Here is a 12,397-nt window from a genome sequence, read left to right as displayed (position 1 = left end):
CTTACGTTTAGTCAGGATCTAAACATAGCATTTAAAAACACAGCTCACAGTACAGTAAAGATATATATTTATATATCTATATTTTACTCTTGGATGTATCTTCTGAAGAGTGTAAAGTGTCCGTTCCTGTCTTTTCAGTTTTCCCATTCAGATTCCCCCATTCCCAGTTTATAAAAAGTGTGAAAAGCAAAATAACATTACGATCTGCCTTTAGTCAGCACCATGCTGACTAAAGGCAGATCGTAATGTATTTTTCATGTCTTTGTAATGCTGTTGACATCTATTACCTGCATATCTGCTGAATGAGGACTAACAGCAGTGGAGTTCTTGATTCATCAGCTACAGCTCAACAGCTGAACTCCATTCACTCCAAAACAGGTTTTCTCAATTGTGAGAAAACTACATGGAGCAGATTTTTGTCAAACTTACGACGGAATATAAAGAGTTTCAAAATTAGAATCAGGTCCCAATAGTGAACAAGTAAAGTAATAGAAACTGATGTATGAACAGGAAAAGAAATTGGTCCGTGCAGTGCTGTTTTTCTACAGCAGCTGCATTATTCCCATACTTGCTTCTTCTGTTTGCCATCAGGAGATACTTTCCATTGCCACACGAACGGGGCCAACTTTTAGCATGCTCACATATGGGAGTGCAGGAATCATCTGGAAGAACAATCTTACCTATTCAGAGTTTGGTGCAGGGGATCTCCAGCAGAGCTGCACCGTTGGCCTGCGTTGCTAAACATTTTTCTGCAGTTGCTCACCAAAGAGCAAAAAAAATAATCTAACACATACCCCACTGATACATCATCATTCCCTGAGCTGACTCCTTGAAAATGACTTCTGATGAAAGGCTGGATCTGCCCTGCATCCTCTGCAAGCTGCTGTGTGGCAAATCATTTCTATTAGCTTTCAATTTTTATGATTTTTTTTTTTCTTTACCGTATTTACAGATGTATCTTAGCTCGGGTCTTTTTAGATCTCAAGAAATACACACCATTCCAGCCATCTACAGCCTTCTATAGGGCAAGTACTGGGAGAAAAACATCACATTGAGAAGAATGCATAAAGGGAAGGAGGGCATGCAAAAATATGTGTGCTTGAATTGATGAGAAATACAGCCAGAGATGAGCCTTTTTATAAAGAAAACAGTCAGTCGCTCTGGTACTGCTGCTCCACCCTACACATTATTATTATGGAAATATCAGAAAGTCTAGCAGTAATACAAACAGCCTGAAAAAGGCCATTTCTCCAAGCTGAGCATCTTGAGAATGCTGCAGTGGATGGGTGAAAGCTGATGGTCTACTGAGCAACCAAATTGTATTCAAAGAAAAGGACTGTGAGTCTTGATTGAAAGGTTGACCCACAAAGACGGGATATAGCCAGTATTTTCTGGCAGCACAGAAAACCACCGAGCACCTGCCAATGGGCAGTATCCATTTTTCTACATCAGAGTGGAAGATACTTTATTAAGTCATTTTGTCTCCATGTGGAATCAGCATTACTCTGCTCTCCCTAGTTTTCAGTGAGCTTTCTAGTCAGGGAAGGAACCACACGATGCTATGCAGCTCTCTAACAAACAGTGACAACTCTCTGATTTATGCCACCTCGCAAAGATTTTGTGGACACTGCTTGAATTAAAAATGACTTTGGACATTTGGATTTTGTTTCTGGAAATTAACAGAATTTCTTTTTTTCTTTTTTTCTTTTTGGCAGAAGGAGGAAACTTGTCAGACTTTTTTTGGCTCAAGATTTGGACAAGAAGGTGTTGCTTTGCCAAATGTTCCCCTTTTCCCAGATTGTCCACTCAGTGTCTCACATACCTTGAACTTTGGAGATTTTTCTTTAGTGAAAATGTTCAAATGCCAAATTTTTCCATCTTCTTTTACTACTTCAAGCCAGCTTCCCTCTCGCCCTACATATGCACACGTATACACATGCATACAGGAGTCACAACAAAACTGAGAAGCTTTACAGTTACCCGTGTTGTGCATCACAAAAATGAGTTTTCTAACTAATTGTGCCTCTTTGTGTGGGTTTGGTGTCATAGGAAAAATCTGTCCAGAATGTTTTATTATTGTTATTATTATTATTATTATTATTATTATAATACATCATATCAAAGGAACTAATTTGTTAGTTGCAATTTGTTATATGCAAGCTGTATTGTTTGATGCCATGCGCATACATCTTATATACACTGCAGAGGTGTTTCCAGAGAATACTGAAACATTCAAACCTGCTAGCTCCGATGCTAAGACGTGCAGTGGCGATAAGCTAGCTAGAGATTGAGGATGCGCTTTGTGCCCATCAGTGTCCTTTCCATAAACTCAATGACTCAGAGTGTACATGTGCGACAGTGTGAAAGAGAGTTATGTGTATACTTTAAAAAGCTGTATAACGTGTCCTTGGAGAATCCAGCCTATAGTAGTGCTACCATCTCAGTTTGTTCAGAGTGTGATGTAAAGTGTTTGGGGTTTTTTTTACTGCCTACTATCTTAAGATCGACACTTTGGGAGAAAAACAACAGATGCTAACTTAAGTAAAATGATCTGAGTTCATGAAACGTGGTGACAGTTTCAATCAAAACTTTCTCATTTTACTGTTTTTTCTTTCGGTTGTTTTTTTTACTTCTGCTGCTGCCTTTAAAAATTCGAGCATCCTACAAATCTATTTATTGTATCGAACAGCTGGGTATGTTCAGTATCTATTCAGAAGGTTCTGTATATAATTTATTGCATTTTCTGTATGTTTAGTTGGAAACATTTCAATGCATTTTCTGTGCTAAACAGTTGAGTTAAGTGCTATATGAATGTTAATGTTGAGAACAGTCACTGGTGATGTTCCTATGGGCCAATTCTTTGTCCTTTTTCCCATTTTTTTTCAAAGTTTTGCAAAAATTTTCAAACTGTATATACTGTATTGTGTTGAAATAAATATGCAGTGAAACGGTATTATTTGTTGTTGCTCTAGGATACAATCAGTTTCCTTTCAGATTAGCTAAACTGCCCTAAATCTGGCCAATTTATTAGGTACCTAATCAGCCAATCATGTAGCAGCAACTCTACTTCTGCTACTACTCCTCTGGGTATTTCAGAAGACGCTGATCTACTTCCACATAAACCTCTCTACAGTTTACAGAATGCTCTGAAAAAGAGGAAATATGCAGCGAGCGGCAGTTCACTGGGTAAAAGATCCCCTGGTGATGCCACAGACTGACCAGGCAGATTTGTGATTTGGGTTAAATAGAAATTCAAATCACCACTTGTTACAACCGATTTATGCAGAAGAGCATCTCTAAATACATAGCACATCAAATCTTGAAGCAGATTGGCTACAGAAGCAGAAAACCACACCGGGCACCATCAGGAAGCTGAGGCTATTGGACAACAGATGATTGGAGACTTTGCCTGGTCAGAATTTGGCATCTATAATATGAAAGCATGGATCCAGTCCACCTTGTAACAGCAGTCTTTGGCTCTTTAGCACCAACTATGTATCACAGCCTAGCCGAGTATTTCTGTTGGCCAAGGCCATCCCTTTATGACCAGTGTTGAGTATAACCATCTCCTGATGGCTGCTTGCAGCACAATTATTTGTCATGTCACAGAACTCCAGGCATGTCAAACTGGTTTCTGAGTTCACTGTACTCAAATAAGCAAAACTGAAACTCATCACTAGAATAATCACAAGTTAAAAACAGAAATGAAAGCTTCAAAGGTGTCACTGGAAATAAAGCTTGCGATCACCTGAAAAAAAAGAAATCCAAAAAGGAACCAAGAAATCCAACAAAATCAAAACTTCAGGCATAACAATAAAGCAATTCGCAAAGAATTCAAAACCGCCAAAACAACAAATAACCTGAGGACGATGACAGGAAGAGCTTACAGAGAAGGAGAAATTCGCTTTCTTTCACAATTAAACTTGTTTTGAAGGATTTTATAGTCAACATAGAAAAAAGTATGAGGCATTTGTAAACAAGCTTATTGATAGACACAGCAATGCTGCATGCTACATCCTAACGTCTGGATCCTCACATGCACAACAACAAGAGCAGCAAGAAAAAACTTTGCTGCAGTACTACTGAACAAATCAGAGGTGGGACCAAGTCATTGTTTTGCAAGTCTCAAGTAAGTCTCAAGTCTTTATCCTCAAGTCTCAAGTCAAGTCTCAAGTAATGTCAGGCAAGTCAGAGTCGAGTCTCAAGTCACTGGTGTAAAAGTCCAAGTAAAGTCACAAGTCTGAAACTTTGAATTTCAAGTCCTTTCGAGTCTTTAAAAAAAAAAAAACGAAAAAATAATGTTGCAGTTATGCTAAATGTAAATATTAGACCATGTAATTTTTAAATCTGTGTTTTTCTCAACACATGACAAAATAGTGAACTTAGAAAATATACACAAATTGTGAAATTGCACCTCTTTAAAATGCAGCTCAATTAAACCTAGCTCCAAGAATAATTTTCACCGACAGTTCTGAGATAAGCTGCATGTTATTCTTGGATGCGGTTGTAGGACCAGCTTTAAAATCGCATGACAAAAATATCATACATATTAAAAAAAACTGTATCACCAACGTAGCCTGGACAACATTTGCTAGTTAGATGAATTCAGCTATCTCATTGTAGCATATTTATATGCATATTTATAATCATACGGTTCTTGGAGTGAGCGCATACACTCATGAAGTTTAGTAACTTCAGGTCACTGCAACAAGCCCAGGTACAGTTTACCGACGGATGGGTGCAGGACCTTGAAATGCACCGTGTAGAAAGTAAAGACCATCGTACGTATCATAAGTTTACCAGTCTCACAAATTGTCGTCATAAATACACAATCGTTAACCGTTTATTAATAGGACCTTTGAGCTCAACGGTAATTAATTAGTAGTGGAAATAATTTCTGGTACCCATCACAGAAATGTAGCAGTGACAACAATATTGTATGCTGTAATCGTACTGGGCAATTAGTGATACAAAAAACCTGTTTTATCCTGTGAATAAAAGTATATGTTTTTGTCAATGTACCATAATAACAGAAGCGAAACGCAATATTGTGTCAGGACAATTCACTATTTATGCACAATAAACAAAGGAGCATAGCGCGACAATTTCTGTTCAGCGCCAGACTTGCTTGTAACCTATATCACTAATTATGTTATGAAAATGACGTATTAACTACTAAAAAACACTGACCTTCGTGTAAATGCTTGGAGCAGACTAACCTGTGAGCTGGAGGGTTCTGGGACGTTATATTTGATCTTTGAATGGCTGCAATCCAGGCCATCCGTCGCGTCTTTGTTACTTCGGAAACATGGCTCGAACAATTTCTCTTCAACGACGTAATCCGATAACAACCGATCTCTTTACCCGTCGGCTTCCCGTGGCTGTCATGCGACCGGCTATTGCAGTTAATAATACAACAGCTTCTTGCCATTTTTGTGTTTCTTTTTATCGCTGTATAACTGATTTTAATTGAAAGCCTGCGTGCGCTAGTACCGCTTGCCACGAGTTCCCAGAATCCTTTGCGGTTCTACCCGTGAATGACGTCACATTTTCAATCTCTATATAATATGCATGTTAAATTTTATATTTGGGGTAAAATATCAAGTCTTTTCAAGTAAACCGGTTCAAGTCCAATTCAAGTCACAAGTCATTGGTGTAAAAGTCCAAGTCAAGTCACAAGTCTTAGAACATTTTTTCAAGTCAAGTCTGAAGTCATAAAATTAATGACTCGAGTCTGACTCGAGTCCAAGTCATGTGACTCGAGTCCACACCTCTGGAACAAATAGCCGCTAACTTTGCTTAGCTTCATAGCTTGGTAGCATTTGCTAATCACTATGAAATAAATGAACAGATGGATAAACCTTGACCGTATAATAGCACAAGATGGAAATTCAGGGGTAATTCCAGTAAATCATTTTCACTCAGTACTGCACTGTAACGGTTACATAAATATAAAGTGTTGAAATTGAGAGCTTCAGCAGACAACCATGAGTAACACTTGAGTATACTGAGTTGAGACTACTGATGCTAGTTTATAGCTCTAATACTGAAAATGGTAAATGAATGAGAACTCATGCTCCCATAACACTGAAATTAAAGTCTGAATTCATTTAAAACCTATATACCTCTGCTGTGAACATTAATATTAAACATTAAACACTGCTGTTTAATATAGAAGCCTAGTTATGTAAAGGATTTACTGTGTTTTATGAAAAGCATCTTGGTGCTAATGATTTTCCCCTTACTCTAAAACACAGGTTTGTTCTAATAACTACTTGGTTCAAATAATGGCTGTTTGATGATTGAATACCCTGTTATAAGCCCACTAACTTTCACTTTATAAAAAAGTAGTTAGTGGCAAATTAATTTGCAGCAATGCGCAGCTCACTGTGCTGCAGGAAGCTCTAACGCCTCCGCCAAGCACCAGGTAGGATGAAACACGGGAAAGCTGAGAGCTGAGCTCAGTGTGATGCATTACTTTTAGTTCTGCATCTACATAATTGCAATAAACAATAACATAAATAAATAAAGGAACGCTGGACTAGAACTAAAATTTGTCTACTGCCATTGATGAATGAACTCTCTTCCTTTCAGGAAGTCTGTTCTTATTAAAAAGAAGTTCTTCCTCCCCATTATTGCCAACAGCTGGATTATCAGATAATTGACATTCTCTGATATTTTAGGTTCTTTATAATATTACATATCACTGTTAAATTAAAAAACCAAAAAATGATCCATCTATATGAATTAAATCAATGCCAACAATGGCAACAATCAAACCTCAGTCCAATCAGCAGATGGCACTGTATGCCGTCTTCCTATTAAAGGTTATCTTGTCTAGACATGCCTCAACATTCTCTGTGTGCGCATGTGCACACAGAGACAACTGTAGCTTGTTTCCATGACATGAGGCAGCCTCACTTGTATGTGCCCCTTCACAGTGTAGGTAAGGTCTGCTCAGGCCTGGCAGTCAGCAGGCAGCTACACCCTGTCTGCCAACACCAGCAGTGGAACATTCACCCAAGAGGCTGCAGTAACTGCAAGACTCTGTGAAGCACAAGTGTCACTTTGTCCTTGCAAATCCTGCTTGATCTGCATTACTTTATACTTTCCCACAGCAGAGCTCGAATTCTAAGTTAATTTTTATCTATTCTAGTTGAGTATCGTCACTCAGCCATGCAAGCGATCTCCCGGCCGGATGTCATCTGTCCCAGGAAGGCAAACAGGCAGGCTGCAGGCCTTCCCAGCAGGCCTCTCTTCCCCTCCAGACACTACACACACACACACACACGCGCACACAAATCCCTGGCACAGCCATAGCCCTCTCACCCCTTCTATACCATGCCCCACCCACTCTGTGTCTCTGGACAACTGCTCTGACTCAAAGTCATTAAAGATGACTCTCTTCTCGCACTTTCTTTTTTTTTTTTTTTCAGCCCCTCTCTCCACTTCTCTTTTCTTTCCATGCTGGATGAAAGGCCTCCCAGACACCCACTCCATGCACATACCATTCAGGCCAGGACACACAGGAAGTCTATGTGCTGCGCTGAGAAGGGGCTAGGGAAGGGGAAGGGGAGGGCGAGGGGAGGGGGGGAGTGACAGAGGAAAGGGGATGGGAGGAGGGGGGTGAGCGTTCAGCACAGAGGGAGAAAGAAGGGAATGAAGAGAGGAGCGGGGGGGGGGGCTAAATGCAAGTCATGTGAAGCTCATGAGAACTAACCTACAAAAGTTGGAATCTTATTTTCCTTTTACCAACTCTTTTCACCCTCCGCAGGCTCTTAATCTCACATGTGTTTATTTGCTGCTAATATGCCAGCTCCATCTATACTTTAAAGAACATTTTTTTGAACTTTGAGCTTCAACTTGGTACAAAATGTTTCTCTCATCTCAAACAGCCTCAAACAGAAGCTTCAGTTAAGTTGTTGTCAAAGACTGATTTGGACATTGCTAAATGTAGTGCACAGCGATTATCACATATTAAGTTTATTGAACTGTCCTAAACGTTGGTTGATAGGAAGCCAGATGAATTCCTCGCAGTTGTTTGGAAGATCTGGGTTTTTCTTCTCTTTTTTTTTGCAAAAGGCGCCATGCCTTTTAGTTATGAGATTAGCTTCAGCCAAAATTTGCTATGGAACTGTGAATAATTGCATCACGTGGAATGGAGCACTCAGTGCATTTGTTACTTTTACAGGGTGTACTGCTTCAGTGTGTGTGTGTGTGTGTGTGTGTGTGCATGAGTGGGTGGGTGACTGCAGCTCCAGCTAGCAGGGAACGGCGTCACGTCGCATGCTTTGAATTACTGTACATTTGCGGCTGGTAGACAGGCTGCTGCCAACTGTCTCTGAGTGGATCAGACAGCTAACATCAGCACTGTGGGCTCTGCCACGAGTCCCACTTTAATTCCCTCTCACTTTTTCCAGTGTGCTCTCCTTTTCTGTCTGCTGGAGTTCTCTCGACGCTCTGTCTCATTTTTGCGTGCTCTTCTCCATGCCTCTATTTTTAATCAACTTCACACTCTCTGCCATTTTTTTCCCCGTTTTTCTCTCAAATCGCAAAGTATATACAACAGACACACAGACCCTGACACCCACACACATTCCTATAACGCGGCTCAGACAAACACCCACATTTGTCGGAGGGTTTACACGGTTCACCACTCAGCTAATCTTCGTGGCCTTGCACACAGTGAAGTCTGCCTTCTGTCGAAATGCGATTATAAAAATGTAAAAACAAAAGCGGACTCAGGTGACTACTTGGGGCGCATTACAACAGCGTGATTGCTTTTGCTTTAAACTGGCCTCCTCCTGTGGATCCTGCCACAGGTGGTGCCAGGGAAAGTACTGATGACATCATGGGCAAAGGTTTCAACAAAGACGAGCATTCCTCACTCAGTCATAATCCGCGGCCTTCATATACGGCTCGTCTTTAACCAGACAAAACCGGTCCGGACGCTTTTCTCTCACACCTCCTTTTTGCTCTGTGACAGCTCCTTTATTTCGCCCCCTCCCTCTCCCTCATCGGCACCACTATTAACCCTTTTTTTCTCTAACTCAAGCAAAGTGTTAATTGGTTTGACACAAAGGCACTTGACACTGTATTTCCAGTGTATCTTGCCAGGAACTCCCACACGACGTGTCTTCTGTTTTTGTCAAATGACTTTAGGAATTTGGCATGAGTTGATTTTTTTTTTCCGGCACTACTAAGAGGACATTGATTCACAAAGGCAATTTTCACAAGACCCGTGTCCTTACTTATCCTCACTATTGCAGTCTAATCTTGTATCAAATATTACTAGCAATAGAATAAATTGTCCTTTTTTATGTAAATCTACTTCATGGGACATACATTACATCCAGGAAGTGGTCATACATGCAAACCAATGCCAAGAGTTTCTTTGAGTCAACAGACTGCAGGAGACATTTACGGACTGTGCACCTCAGTGCTTATAATACCACTTTACACCTGATCGTGGAATATCGGGGGGAAGAAAGTTCATGAATAGACTTGTTGCAATGATGGCTTCCTGTTACAGTGCCACACTCAAATTCACTGAGCACTTCAGCGTGATCCCTTATTTCACAAATGGCGCTGGGCAGCATGCATCTGAGGCAATAAGACTGAAAACACCCAAATTCAAAAATTAAAAGTGTGGCCCAGTACTTTTCGTCCATATGTTGTGTGATGTGCTATACTTCCTGCAAAGCTCACATTGTCAGTGTCAGTGTTGGAGTCAAGGCCTACACACATTTTGTCTGTAGTTTCTCAAGGTGAAACTTTTTCCTTACCCCTACTTTTTGAGCAACAACAAAAAACCTCACATTCAAGAATGCTTGTGCTGGACATTGAAATATGCCTAAATATCCATTGCCCAGCATTTATGTGTGGGGGAAAAACCTTGAGTCTTTTTAAAGCACACTGCTTTCATCTAAATTAAATTTGCGACAACTGATTTTTTTGGATGACTTGGGAACAGCACTAATAAATCAGCTGATTTCTTGATACATAAACTGTTTATTTCTACCAGTTTTATCACCAGCCGAGCTTCTGCCTTAATCATGCAATCAGTAGGTTTTCTTTACCTGGTTTCCAGTCTGTGACTAGGGTTAGGTGAAAACTAGCAGGTCGATTGCCATTAAACTTGGTAGGTAGGCATCTAATTTACACCCCGATCTAGCTCTATTACTCCTAACTCGTCCGGTGTGACTCGAGCAAGGCTGAAGTGGCAAATAGTTTAGCCATCTTATCGCAAAATAATTGACTAACGGTAAGTCAAGTTCATTTGTTGAGTGTCTGAATTCACGAGGATGCCCAAACTAGATGTCGTGGTTTTGATGAGCTATGATCAATGAGCTACGATCCAGAACTGCAGTCATATTGGTACTACGAAGCCACGCTGTTTAAAAAACGTGCATAATGTGTCCCTAAAATGCAATTAGACAGCACCATATGCTGCTTCAACACACTTTTGGTTGACTGTTCTTCCCCCACAACAACCCTTTTATATAAAAAGTAATCCTGGTATGTTTTCTTATGTGTAACATAGATTATAGCAGGTTCATTTCTTAACGTGTTTTGAATACATAACACCATTTGTGTGAATGCATTTCTTCTCCACTGCTGTGTCTATAATGAGAAGGAGGACTGTAATAGATGAAGTTCATTTTCCAATCCTCCACACAGATGATGGGAACATAAACACAACATTCACAGTACAAACTTTCAGCTTTGATTGAACACAGTAACCACCCTCTGGCTGTTGCTGCTCATGCTGAAAGCTCTTAAAGAACACCACTGTATGTTTAGAGTGCAGTCCTTAATAATGCTAGCCTCTCTTACAAATATGAACGCTTTATTTGTCTTAATTCAATCTATATAACAGGCGTCAGGGGTTAAAGTCCACCATTAAATGATTAAACTAAGTTTGATGTTCTAATGTGCAGTATAACAAATAAGAAGTGATGCAAGGCCGCATGTCTCTGCTCTCCAAAGAATGTGGATCACATTTTTAGACAATTCTGTATCCAGAAGTCGCTGCTATGCATTTTTTTTCTTTTAAGTTTATAACAAAATCAAATCAGAAACAATTACAGGACACGGCAACAGTCATGCTGCAGTGACATAACAGCTCTTCTGTTGCTTTTCAAATAATCTGATCTCAGTCATCTTCACAAGGCTTACATCCTCTATTTCAGCTCCTTGTCACTTTTTTTTTTTTTGCTCATCCCTCATAAACAACAATTGAAACAATGCACAACAATGGCGTCACAAGATAAGTCACTGACGCTCAGGAAGGTTTCCCTTCCCTTTATTTATTTTTTTCGTTTTTTTCACCCGTAGGTCACTTCTCTTAAAAAGAAAAAAACAAACCTCATCTGTTGCATACGTACACCTACAGATATGCAATACAGTGCACAGGGCATTGCTCACTTCTTTATATTTTGCTTCTAAAAAGTTAGATTTTCTTTAATTTCTCATTTTAAAGTGATCCCTAGCTTTGAAGGTCTTACAAAGTTTTATTTTGGACACTGACTCACCGAGTCTTTGTACATGACCATTTTCAGAGCTGTTTTTTTTTTTGGGTTTTTTTTTGTTAAGCCACTTAACACTGACCTATGAGTCATTCAAGCATTTAAAAAGACACATAACTCAAGGGATGAATCAGTGTTGTATGTACACATAACAGACAACTGAGCAAAGAAACAACTGTAATTGTATTTTTAGGCACTTTGTTACAAAAGCACGTCACTTGCCTTGCAGTGCGTCCTCAAAAAATTTGAGGATGCACTTCACCTGATCCATCTACCAAAGCCTTATCAGAAAGGGTCTCAATGGAAAGGATGGCAGCCAAGAAGGTATTTTTAAGGAAGGGAAACAGGAAGAAAAATGTTGAAATTTTTGGTTGAAATCAATATGTACAGAGGAGATCAGGAGAGAGCAACAACAGTGGGTGTCTGCAGCCATCTGTTACACGGTGGAGGCTCTGTCATGGTTTGGACTGCTTTTCAGGATTTTGTTGAAATTGATGCAATTATGAACGCTGAAAATATTGTCAATTTTTAATCTACCATGTAATATCATCTGGAAAGCATCTGATTGGCTCCAACACACCTATTTCTGAAGACCAATTAAAGGCTGTGTTGAAAAATAAAGGTGGTCATACCAAATACTGACTTTTAAGCTCATTAGACTTGTACAAATGGTGTTTTTGCTTTATATCCTGTATGTTTATTTGTGTTTGCAGATGTTTTATCTGCTCCACCCATTTCCAATTTTCCTATAGCAAAATATAAAGAAATGAAGGGTAGCTCAAGACTTTTATGCGGTACTGTAAAAACAGAAGTGCTATATCACACTACTCCCACACAGGCTATGCAAATGATCCCTCAGCTGCACGTCT

This window comes from Astatotilapia calliptera, chromosome 7 (genome assembly GCF_900246225.1).
Source record: "Astatotilapia calliptera chromosome 7, fAstCal1.2, whole genome shotgun sequence".
Classification (NCBI taxonomy): domain Eukaryota; kingdom Metazoa; phylum Chordata; class Actinopteri; order Cichliformes; family Cichlidae; genus Astatotilapia; species Astatotilapia calliptera.
The sequence above is the reverse complement of the archived record's forward strand: the minus strand, read 5'-3'. Positions refer to the sequence as shown.